The sequence below is a fragment of the Euprymna scolopes genome, chromosome 30 (genome assembly GCF_053919585.1).
Source record: "Euprymna scolopes isolate OS-2025 chromosome 30, ASM5391958v1, whole genome shotgun sequence".
Taxonomy (NCBI): Eukaryota; Metazoa; Mollusca; class Cephalopoda; order Sepiida; family Sepiolidae; genus Euprymna; species Euprymna scolopes.
This window is the reverse complement of record NC_136511.1, coordinates 101,766,651-101,779,501: the sequence shown is the minus strand read 5'-3', so window position 1 is coordinate 101,779,501 and position 12,851 is coordinate 101,766,651. Positions and strand designations below refer to the sequence as shown.

Sequence of the window (12,851 nt, the reverse complement as noted above, 5' to 3'; positions counted from 1 at the left end):
TACTGATAAACCTATTTCCTTTATTTTTGTAAATTTTTTTTTTTCTTTCCCATTTCTTAACACTTAAGGGAGGGGAAATATTGATAGTATCACACGAGTATGATACTATGGAGTGCCTCTCCCCATCTCTCCACAGTCAGGATTATTAGCAAATGTTAGTTAGAAAATAGGTGACAATACAAAATTGTTGCGGCAGTAGATAATATGGGAACAGACTGAATAAAGCCATTAGGAACAGTTGTTAGATTCTGGGTGGCCAGTTGAGGGCAACTGAGAAAAAGACTAAACATTTAGGATTTCCAGTCAAAAGTAGATATATTTAAGAGATAGATCAAAACGGGACAAAATTAGAGACAACAAAGTAGACTAGTTTGAGCAGATAATGAAAGGAGTAGATGGTTTTGAACAGATAACAATAGTCTCAACAGGCAGATAATATTAATCAGGTCTTAACTGAAAATGCCTGAGCAGTCCCATTGGCATTCCCCACTTTATGCCATAGTTGATATCCTGGACTTGGGAGATAGGGATACTGCACTAGGATAGGAACCCCAATGACACATAAACCCATGTTCAACAAGTCAACCTTACACAATGTAAGTTTATTTACCTCCCCTGCGGCAAGTTAGACACAAGGTAAACAAAAAATGCTTGAATAGCACTGTTAGTATTCCTTGATCTTCTTTGGCCGAGTCTAGCTGAACTCCGAAATCATTCCGAGTCCGACAAAGGCAAAATCATGTAAGAATTCTAGATACAAGATTTAGAAGCATTATCTCTTGATTTTAATCTTTGTACAAGAATATAGAAGTGGTGCAAACGTTAACATTTCTCGGAGATGGCAAATGCACCTGAAGAAGGTTGGTGTGTGTGCGAGGTGGGGATACATCGTTGAAAACTTTGAGAATAATAAATAATCTAAATAACAAAGCTTATTGACAAATAGCAAGAAGACCTAACGTTGCTCGGGATTAAATTAGGTTAAAGACTATGTATTTTTTCACAAACATCATGTTACTTTCTTTGGTTTTACGACCCCTTATATGATCGGAAACAGGTGAAATGTTGGAAGAACTATTAATATTAGTATCTTCTGCATATGGCTTGAATTTCATTAAAATTGGATATATATATATTTGTATTTAAGTTTTAAAGGGAATTCTGTTCTCATAAGCCATGTTAATATTTGGCAAACAGAGGATAAGGTAGAAATTTGTGACCATTTCCATCAGAAAATCTTATAATTTCAATTTCATAAAAATAAAATATATTTGAAATTTTAAAGAGAGAAAGGTTTTGTCTTTATTGTCCTCTTAGTGGTGTTGTTAGAGTATCAGGAACACTTCCTTTGTTTTTTCCGTTAAATTTTACATAAGAATACACTCTTAGATTTTATATAGATTCTCTAAATTGTCTTTTTATACAGAACACACAGACTAAGTTCTTTTTATATATATTTAATTTTTTTTTTTTTAATAAATCTCATTATTACTATTTGAATTTCATCTAAAAAAGAAAAGAAAAAAAAAAAAGTATTTCATTATTTAACGAAAATAAAAAATTCAGACAATGAAGAGAATTGTTTGTTTTCAAATAAAAAAGCATATTTTGTTATGGCAATTATCAGTTTGGCACAAAAATGGAAAACAATGGCATGTATTGTAAAGCAATCAGTTTTATGTGAGATATTCAAAAAATTTTACATTATAAATGAGCAGAATGTAAGCAAAAAACAAAAATAATTATTCACTCACGATATATATATATATATATATATATATATATATATATAAAGTAGTTAGTTATAAAATATATATGGTGATTAAGCTACACAGAATATTCCACATTTCATCCACGCTTAAGCCTGATGAATCCTAGCATGGATGAAACGCGGAATATTCTGTGTTGCTTAATCGCCATATATATTTTATAACATTACCTAGCTCTACCTACGTATTGAGCACTGTTGAAGTAAATACTTAAAGTTTTACTTAAAGTTTATAAATTTATATATTAATTTATATGATTAAATGAAGTAGTTAATATATATATATATATATATATATATTTATTTATTTAATCAAGTTAGCTAGGCTTATAGCTTTGTATGCACAGGAATAATTCATAAACTAATTAAACTAAACTGTTATGAAATTTGGGACAACTGATAGATGTAATGGGTCTAAATATTGGCTATATTCAGTTTAATTTAGTTTCAAACCTTAAACAAAGGGCATAAAAAGGCGGGTGAAAACCTTTCTTGAAAATTCATTTATCTCAGATTTTTGTGAAATTTTAACAATAAGTATTAGACATCAATCAATATTCCCAAAATTGCAGGGTTTTTTTCTTTTAATATTTTACAGATTATAACATTGGCACAATCCTTATTTCAAATTGTAAATATTTTACATTCGCAATTAATACTTCCTCAATTTCAATTTCTTCTTAAAACACTTTAAGCTTAAGCCTTGCATTTTAGACATTTTTTATGTCAAAATCATGTAAGAATTCTAGACAATGCTTAGAAACATTATTTCTTGATTTTAATCTTCGTAAGAGAATAGAAAAGTGGTGCAAATGTTCCTGTTATGAGAGAGTAAAATTAATTTTACTTATCTTCTCATATTTATTTACATCTCCTTTTGTTTTAATTTTCTTTTTTTTTTTGTTGGGAACGGTGTATCCTACAGGACGTCAGGCATTCACTGGCTATTTTGGACACTCCAACCAAGAGATCTTTTTGAAATTCTAACCAACTCTTTAAGCGAAATTGTTTGAATCTCTCTTGTACATGATTCACTGAGTATAGGGAATATTCGCCAGGGAGTTTATGTATGCATGTGTTTAAATATATGAGTAATATATGTATTTCTTTGATTTGATTATAATTTGAATTTATATCTGAAGGCTCGTTTAGGGATAGACATTGTCCCTTTTGTAGCTTCTATCTATATTTTGCTACAGTTTAGTTTTCCATGGATTGTGTTTAAGATTATTTTTCATTAGGCCAATTGCTCCTAAAACGACCAATGTTATATATATATATATATATATAAATAAAAGAACACAAAGACTAAATTATAATTTACAAGAATTTATTGTTCGACAGGATACTCAAAAAGAAATATCAAGATTTCCTTAATCTACAGAGTTTCAAAGAATGCGTTCTTTTCATCAGAGTAAAGATATTAGCAAATAATTATAGCGAAGCTATATGCTGGTACTGGCATAAATTGAAACTGCATTATATGAAAACCAGGCATATATAAAAAAAAAAAAAAAACGTTAGTGTAAAGATTTTATGAAATGGAGAAAAGAATAAGAATCCAAATGGAAGGATATGTAATGGTTAGGTTGTTCCAAAAAGTGTAATGGTTATAAGAAGAAGTTAGATTTGTAATGTTGACAAAGCAATCCGAATTAAAAATCCAAAATGAGTGCAATCCAATTAATCTGTCAAAAAAAAAAAAAAAAAAAAAAAAAAAAATGCATACAGAGAGAGAGAGAGAGAGAGAGAGAGAGAGAGAGAGAGAGAGAGAGAGAGAGAGAAATTTCAGTTTTATCCTGGCAAGAGTTTGAGATATTTTCATTCTATCTGGCACAAAAACAAAAGCTATGAAGTCATTGTAGCACATCTGCTCACTCCAAAACTCCTATGTAATCTGCTTAAAGTGGTTTCAGAATATATTTGAGTATGAGAGTTTATCTTCAAAACTCTTGCGGGAGTTCATGACCTATTTCTATGTCTGGGGCAAAAGCAGCGCCCACAATATTATAGTGACATTTTTTGATGAAACACAGACTAAAGTTTGATTCTAGTCAGGTTGACTGTTTTACAGCATATCAACCCTTTTCAGGTTATTTAATGCCGAATCCAAAGATTTTGAAGAAAAATTTTTTAATAGAACATATTTGTTGTTTTCAAGTCGGATTCTATTTAACCCATAGTTGAGACCCTAACAGGTAGTGGACCTGTGAGCAATGGCAATTAAAGGGTGACTCCACACTCCCCAAAGCCCGCAAACTGGGGCCTCATCACTGGATATAGTTTAAGATCATATCCAGGACCGATTCTACTCAGAGTGCCAAGGAGATATATTTTAGTTAGTCTCATATTTAACATGCCAAAAACATCACATAAAGTTAAAAAAATTTGTTTTGCATTGTATTTTAAATAATCTAATCTTTTAAAAAGGCATGGGAGTGAGTAATAACTATTGTTGGAAAAGATAAACAGAATCGGGAATCAAAAAAAAAAAAACAAAAAAAAAAAAAAAACTTTTTGGACTATCAGAAAAAAAAAAAAAAAAAAAAAAAAGTACCTATTTCCTGATACCAAAAATGATTCATTTTGTTCAAAATAAAATTTTCCATTGCGGCACTAATGATAAATATTGATCAATTTTAAACTTCTGGGAAAACTAAAATCTATAGAACACCCCCTCTCCATAAGTGTATCTCTACATGTGCATATATTACATGCTTTCTTACTGTAATTCGAATAAAAGAAAAAAGAAAAAAAAACAAACTCTATAGCTAAATAGTTAGACGTCATAAAAGAATCAGAATCCACCCATTGTATTGGAATTGGGAACTTAGAACAGAAAATATTGGAATCGTCCCATTAGTAGTAATAATATACACAAACATGAAATTGCTTTATTATTGTACATAGATGCTGAAAGCTGTGAATAAAACAGGCATTGGGATGGTCACGGTTTTGACAAATCAGATCATAAGAAAGATTATCCTGAAAGACTAGCAACTTAGTACAATTGTGAATTGTTACAATAAAGGGGAAACAATTGATAGAGGTAATTATAGAGTAATTATAGAGACTCAAAGTTGATGCATCAGCTCTTGAAAGTGATTGAGAAAATAACTGAGCAGCAAATATCAGATAAGCATAGATGCAATACAATTTGGTTTTATGCCTGAGCAAAAAAAAAAAAAAAAAATCACTGCTGATACATTTATCCCAAGACAAATGCAAGAGAAGTATCTTAAGAAGAAAGATCTATATTTTGCTTTTATGGATTTGGAGAAGCTTTTGACAGAGTGTCAAGAGAACTTGTCTGGTAAGCTTTACATAAACTAAAAACAAATAAGTGGTTGATTTTCAAGCAATGTACAGAAACGTTCACGAAATCATGTTATAATTAGCAACATATTTAGTGAATAGTTTAATGTTACAGTGGGAATACATCAGGTTTCTATACAGAGTCTGCTATTTTTATTTGTGTCTTAGGAAGTATTATCCAGAGAGCTCCATATGAATTGTCCAAATAAAGATGCTGTATGCTGATGGTTTAATACTTGCTTGTGAAACAATGGAAGACCTACTTGTTAAGTTAAAGAGTTAGAGGAATGCTATGGTTTGGGAGTGAATGTTACCAAGGCGAAAGTGATGATCAATGGTTGTAGTGTTGGAAAGCTCCCAAAAAGAGGAAAGTTCCCCTGTTCAGTTTATGGATAAGGAATCTGTGCAATTCAATATTTTGTGGTGCTTGTAAGTATTGGCTGCACAAGAATTGCAGTCAAGTTATTGGTAGTTTGAGAGAGGATGGTCAGTTTATGTTCAAGAAATGTAAGAATGGAGATAAATAGAACTTGAATGTGGAGAAAGTATACTTGGATGGAGGTGGTTGAGAAGTTTTGCTATCTTGGTGATACCATTGGAGCACAGGAAAGGAGGAACTAGTGTTGGTGTGATCACAAGAATTAGTAGTAGATGAAGTAAAGTCAGCAAACTTTTGTCATTACTAACTAGCAGAGTTTTATCACTGTTGATCAAGGGAAGAGTTTATCTGGTATGAGTATGCAGTGTGATGATGATGTATGGAAATGAAACGTGGCCTGTGAGAGTTAAAGAACGTGTTGCATGGAGAGAAATGATGTGAGAATAATAAGATGGGGGTGTAATGTAAGTCTTAAAATTGAGCTTAGTTCTGAACTAGTGTTGGGCCAATTAATCAGAACATGTTAATATGTGGAAGCAGAGAGTGGAGGGAATTAGCTACTCCAAAAGGAGTAATCTAAATTGGAAAGGGGGGGGGGAATAGCCTCAGTTTAGAAGAACTTCTTCAGTGACCAAAAACAAAAGATGAAGCATGATATCGGAACAGATATCAGAACACAATCTTTGGTCCCTCCTAGCCAAACTTTCACAAGAAACACTCGTCTAGCTGAAAACACTATCAATAATTACAACCCCCCCCTCTTTATCTGCGCCTAAACCTAAATGTAGATTCCATGAACAAAGCTTCTTTCTTAGAACTGCACGCCTGTGGAACTGTCTTCCGTTTTCCTGCTTTTCCAGCTGACTACAATATGGTTGTCTTCAAGTCCAACGTTAACAAGTTCTTGATGAGCCGTTCCACTTAAGTTAACAAATTTACCGAATTTCCATTACTAACAATTACTATATTGTTAAATTGACTACTGTACACTCTTAACCCTTATCCTCGAGTGGTCTATGGGCCTTGATGTGGTGATTCCTATGTAAAAAAAAAAAAAAAAAAAAAAAAGATACTGCACTTTTCTCCAAGGAAGTTGGAGATGTCATTCAGTAACTGATATGTACTCTTACTTGTTCATCCAACCACGTTCACAAAATCTAGTAAAACTTACACCTGAAATTATGTCCCTACCCGGCATTGGGCTTTGCACGGTCTTCACTCAGGCAAGCGTACAATAAAATGTTAATTATTAGTGAACTTATAACCACTACTCATGAATATATAAACATTCGTTTGTTCAGACACACTTGTTTTATTACCTTTCTTAGTACACGTTTTATTATCTTAATTTAATGATTTTTTCGCATGCCTAAAATAAAGCATGACGGTGAAGAGCAGTGAAAAAAAAAAAAATTATGTAATAATCTAGTTTATAAATATGGTGTTGGTGGTGGGTTAGTAGCCGATGTGTCAATATCAATATTATATCAATAACAATTGATTTCCCAAAGTTGCCACCTGCAAAAAATAAATCTTAACATCTGGAACTTGAATCTCATATAAAGAAAAAATACACAAAAGAAATTTTAGAATAACAAGTGGTAGTACTAGTAATAGAAGAAACAAATGAAGAATGAAAAGGAGAAACAAATGAAGAATGAAAAGGAGAAACAAATGAAGAATGAAAAGGAGAAACAACATGAAGAATGAAAAGGAGAAACAACATGAAGAATGAAAAGGAGAAACAACATGAAGAATGAAAAGGAGAAACAACATGAAGAATGAAAAGGAGAAACAACATGAAGAATGAAAAGGAGAAACAAATGAAGAATGAAAAGGAGAAACAACATGAAGAATGAAAAGGAGAAACAACATGAAGAATGAAAAGGAGAAACAACATGAAGAATGAAAAGGAGAAACAACATGAAGAATGAAAAGGAGAAAAAACATGAAGAATGAAAAGGAGAAACAACATGAAGAATGAAAAGGAGAAACAACATGAAGAATGAAAAGGAGAAACAACATGAAGAATGAAAAGGAGAAACAACATGAAGAATGAAAAGGAGAAACAACATGAAGAATGAAAAGGAGAAACAACATGAAGAATGAAAAGGAGAAACAACATGAAGAATGAAAAGGAGAAACAACATGAAGAATGAAAAGGAGAAACAAATGAAGAATGAAAAGGAGAAACAAATGAAGAATGAAAAGGAGAAACAACATGAAGAATGAAAAGGAGAAACAACATGAAGAATGAAAAGGAGAAACAACATGAAGAATGAAAAGGAGAAACAACATGAAGAATGAAAAGGAGAAACAACATGAAGAATGAAAAGGAGAAACAACATGAAGAATGAAAAGGAGAAACAACATGAAGAATGAAAAGGAGAAACAAATGAAGAATGAAAAGGAGAAACAAATGAAGAATGAAAAGGAGAAACAACATGAAGAATGAAAAGGAGAAACAACATGAAGAATGAAAAGGAGAAACAACATGAAGAATGAAAAGGAGAAACAACATGAAGAATGAAAAGGAGAAACAACATGAAGAATGAAAAGGAGAAACAACATGAAGAATGAAAAGGAGAAACAACATGAAGAATGAAAAGGAGAAACAACATGAAGAATGAAAAGGAGAAACAACATGAAGAATGAAAAGGAGAAACAAATGAAGAATGAAAAGGAGAAACAAATGAAGAATGAAAAGGAGAAACAACATGAAGAATGAAAAGGAGAAACAAATGAAGAATGAAAAGGAGTAACAAATGAAGAATGAAAAGGAGTAACAAATGAAGAATGAAAAGGAGAAACAACATGAAGAATGAAAAGGAGAAACAACATGAAGAATGAAAAGGAGAAACAACATGAAGAATGAAAAGGAGAAACAACATGAAGAATGAAAAGGAGAAACAACATGAAGAATGAAAAGGAGAAACAACATGAAGAATGAAAAGGAGAAACAACATGAAGAATGAAAAGGAGAAACAACATGAAGAATGAAAAGGAGAAACAACATGAAGAATGAAAAGGAGAAACAACATGAAGAATGAAAAGGAGAAACAACATGAAGAATGAAAAAGAGAAACAACATGAAGAATGAAAAGGAGAAACAAATGAAGAATGAAAAGGAGAAACAACATGAAGAATGAAAAGGAGAAACAACATGAAGAATGAAAAGGAGAAACAACATGAAGAATGAAAAGGAGAAACAACATGAAGAATGAAAAGGAGAAACAACATGAAGAATGAAAAGGAGAAACAACATGAAGAATGAAAAGGAGAAACAACATGAAGAATGAAAAGGAGAAACAACATGAAGAATGAAAAGGAGAAACAAATGAAGAATGAAAAGGAGAAACAAATGAAGAATGAAAAGGAGAAACAAATGAAGAATGAAAAGGAGAAACAAATGAAGAATGAAAAGGAGAAACAAATGAAGAATGAAAAGGAGAAACAAATGAAGAATGAAAAGGAGAAACAAATGAAGAATGAAAAGGAGAAACAAATGAAGAATGAAAAGGAGAAACAACATGAAGAATGAAAAGGAGAAACAAATGAAGAATGAAAAGGAGAAACAAATGAAGAATGAAAAGGAGAAACAACATGAAGAATGAAAAGGAGAAACAACATGAAGAATGAAAAGGAGAAACAAATGAAGAATGAAAAGGAGAAACAACATGAAGAATGAAAAGGAGAAACAAATGAAGAATGAAAAGGAGAAACAAATGAAGAATGAAAAGGAGAAACAAATGAAGAATGAAAAGGAGAAACAACATGAAGAATGAAAAGGAGAAACAAATGAAGAATGAAAAGGAGAAACAACATGAAGAATGAAAAGGAGAAACAAATAAAGAATGAAAAGGAGAAACAACATGAAGAATGAAAAGGAGAAACAAATGAAGAATGAAAAGGAGAAACAAATGAAGAATGAAAAGGAGAAACAAATGAAGAATGAAAAGGAGAAACAAATGAAGAATGAAAAGGAGAAACAAATGAAGAATGAAAAGGAGAAACAAATGAAGAATGAAAAGGAGAAACAAATGAAGAATGAAAAGGAGAAACAACATGAAGAATGAAAAGGAGAAACAACATGAAGAATGAAAAGGAGAAACAACATGAAGAATGAAAAGGAGAAACAACATGAAGAATGAAAAGGAGAAACAACATGAAGAATGAAAAGGAGAAACAACATGAAGAATGAAAAGGAGAAACAACATGAAGAATGAAAAGGAGAAACAACATGAAGAATGAAAAGGAGAAACAACATGAAGAATGAAAAGGAGAAACAACATGAAGAATGAAAAGGAGAAACAACATGAAGAATGAAAAGGAGAAACAAATGAAGAATGAAAAGGAGAAACAAATGAAGAATGAAAAGGAGAAACAACATGAAGAATGAAAAGGAGAAACAACATGAAGAATGAAAAGGAGAAACAACATGAAGAATGAAAAGGAGATACAACATGAAGAATGAAAAGGAGAAACAACATGAAGAATGAAAAGGAGAAACAACATGAAGAATGAAAAGGAGAAACAACATGAAGAATGAAAAGGAGAAACAACATGAAGAATGAAAAGGAGAAACAAATGAAGAATGAAAAGGAGAAACAAATGAAGAATGAAAAGGAGAAACAACATGAAGAATGAAAAGGAGAAACAAATGAAGAATGAAAAGGAGAAACAACATGAAGAATGAAAAGGAGAAACAAATGAAGAATGAAAAGGAGAAACAAATGAAGAATGAAAAGGAGAAACAAATGAAGAATGAAAAGGAGAAACAACATGAAGAATGAAAAGGAGAAACAACATGAAGAATGAAAAGGAGAAACAACATGAAGAATGAAAAGGAGAAACAACATGAAGAATGAAAAGGAGAAACAACATGAAGAATGAAAAGGAGAAACAACATGAAGAATGAAAAGGAGAAACAACATGAAGAATGAAAAGGAGAAACAACATGAAGAATGAAAAGGAGAAACAACATGAAGAATGAAAAGGAGAAACAAATGAAGAATGAAAAGGAGAAACAAATGAAGAATGAAAAGGAGAAACAAATGAAGAATGAAAAGGAGAAACAAATGAAGAATGAAAAGGAGAAACAAATGAAGAATGAAAAGGAGAAACAAATGAAGAATGAAAAGGAGAAACAACATGAAGAATGAAAAGGAGAAACAACATGAAGAATGAAAAGGAGAAACAACATGAAGAATGAAAAGGAGAAACAACATGAAGAATGAAAAGGAGAAACAACATGAAGAATGAAAAGGAGAAACAACATGAAGAATGAAAAGGAGAAACAAATGAAGAATGAAAAGGAGAAACAAATGAAGAATGAAAAGGAGAAACAAATGAAGAATGAAAAGGAGAAACAACATGAAGAATGAAAAGGAGAAACAACATGAAGAATGAAAAGGAGAAACAAATGAAGAATGAAAAGGAGAAACAACATGAAGAATGAAAAGGAGAAACAACATGAAGAATGAAAAGGAGAAACAACATGAAGAATGAAAAGGAGAAACAACATGAAGAATGAAAAGGAGAAACAACATGAAGAATGAAAAGGAGAAACAAATGAAGAATGAAAAGGAGAAACAAATGAAGAATGAAAAGGAGAAACAACATGAAGAATGAAAAGGAGAAACAAATGAAGAATGAAAAGGAGAAACAAATGAAGAATGAAAAGGAGAAACAACATGAAGAATGAAAAGGAGAAACAAATGAAGAATGAAAAGGAGAAACAACATGAAGAATGAAAAGGAGAAACAAATGAAGAATGAAAAGGAGAAACAAATGAAGAATGAAAAGGAGAAACAACATGAAGAATGAAAAGGAGAAACAACATGAAGAATGAAAAGGAGAAACAACATGAAGAATGAAAAGGAGAAACAAATAAAGAATGAAAAGGAGAAACAAATAAAGAATGAACAGGAGAAACAACATGAAGAATGAAAAGGAGAAACAAATGAAGAATGAAAAGGAGAAACAAATGAAGAATGAAAAGGAGAAACAAATGAAGAATGAAAAGGAGAAACAAATGAAGAATGAAAAGGAGAAACAAATGAAGAATGAAAAGGAGAAACAAATGAAGAATGAAAAGGAGAAACAAATGAAGAATGAAAAGGAGAAACAAATGAAGAATGAAAAGGAGAAACAAATGAAGAATGAAAAGGAGAAACAAATGAAGAATGAAAAGGAGAAACAAATGAAGAATGAAAAGGAGAAACAAATGAAGAATGAAAAGGAGAAACAAATGAAGAATGAAAAGGAGAAACAACATGAAGAATGAAAAGGAGAAACAACATGAAGAATGAAAAGGAGAAACAACATGAAGAATGAAAAGGAGAAACAACATGAAGAATGAAAAGGAGAAACAACATGAAGAATGAAAAGGAGAAACAACATGAAGAATGAAAAGGAGAAACAACATGAAGAATGAAAAGGAGAAACAACATGAAGAATGAAAAGGAGAAACAACATGAAGAATGAAAAGGAGAAACAACATGAAGAATGAAAAGGAGAAACAACATGAAGAATGAAAAGGAGAAACAACATGAAGAATGAAAAGGAGAAACAAATGAAGAATGAAAAGGAGAAACAACATGAAGAATGAAAAGGAGAAACAACATGAAGAATGAAAAGGAGAAACAACATGAAGAATGAAAAGGAGAAACAACATGAAGAATGAAAAGGAGAAACAACATGAAGAATGAAAAGGAGAAACAACATGAAGAATGAAAAGGAGAAACAACATGAAGAATGAAAAGGAGAAACAACATGAAGAATGAAAAGGAGAAACAACATGAAGAATGAAAAGGAGAAACAACATGAAGAATGAAAAGGAGAAACAACATGAAGAATGAAAAGGAGAAACAACATGAAGAATGAAAAGGAGAAACAACATGAAGAATGAAAAGGAGAAACAAATGAAGAATGAAAAGGAGAAACAAATGAAGAATGAAAAGGAGAAACAAATGAAGAATGAAAAGGAGAAACAAATGAAGAATGAAAAGGAGAAACAACATGAAGAATGAAAAGGAGAAACAAATGAAGAATGAAAAGGAGAAACAACATGAAGAATGAAAAGGAGAAACAAATGAAGAATGAAAAGGAGAAACAAATGAAGAATGAAAAGGAGAAACAAATGAAGAATGAAAAGGAGAAACAACATGAAGAATGAAAAGGAGAAACAACATGAAGAATGAAAAGGAGAAACAACATGAAGAATGAAAAGGAGAAACAACATGAAGAATGAAAAGGAGAAACAACATGAAGAATGAAAAGGAGAAACAACATGAAGAATGAAAAGGAGAAACAACATGAAGAATGAAAAGGAGAAACAACATGAAGAATGAAAAGGAGAAACAACATGAAGAATGAAAAGGAGAAACA

At 31.4% G+C, this 12,851-nt stretch overlaps 1 protein-coding gene across 2 annotated transcripts in view; it reads right to left on the bottom strand.

Moving 5' to 3' along the window:
• Window positions 1–12,851, bottom strand: part of LOC145254916 (uncharacterized) — a 96,424-nt gene that overhangs the window by 16,860 nt on the left and 66,713 nt on the right. The gene's annotated exons all lie outside the window — the stretch shown is intronic.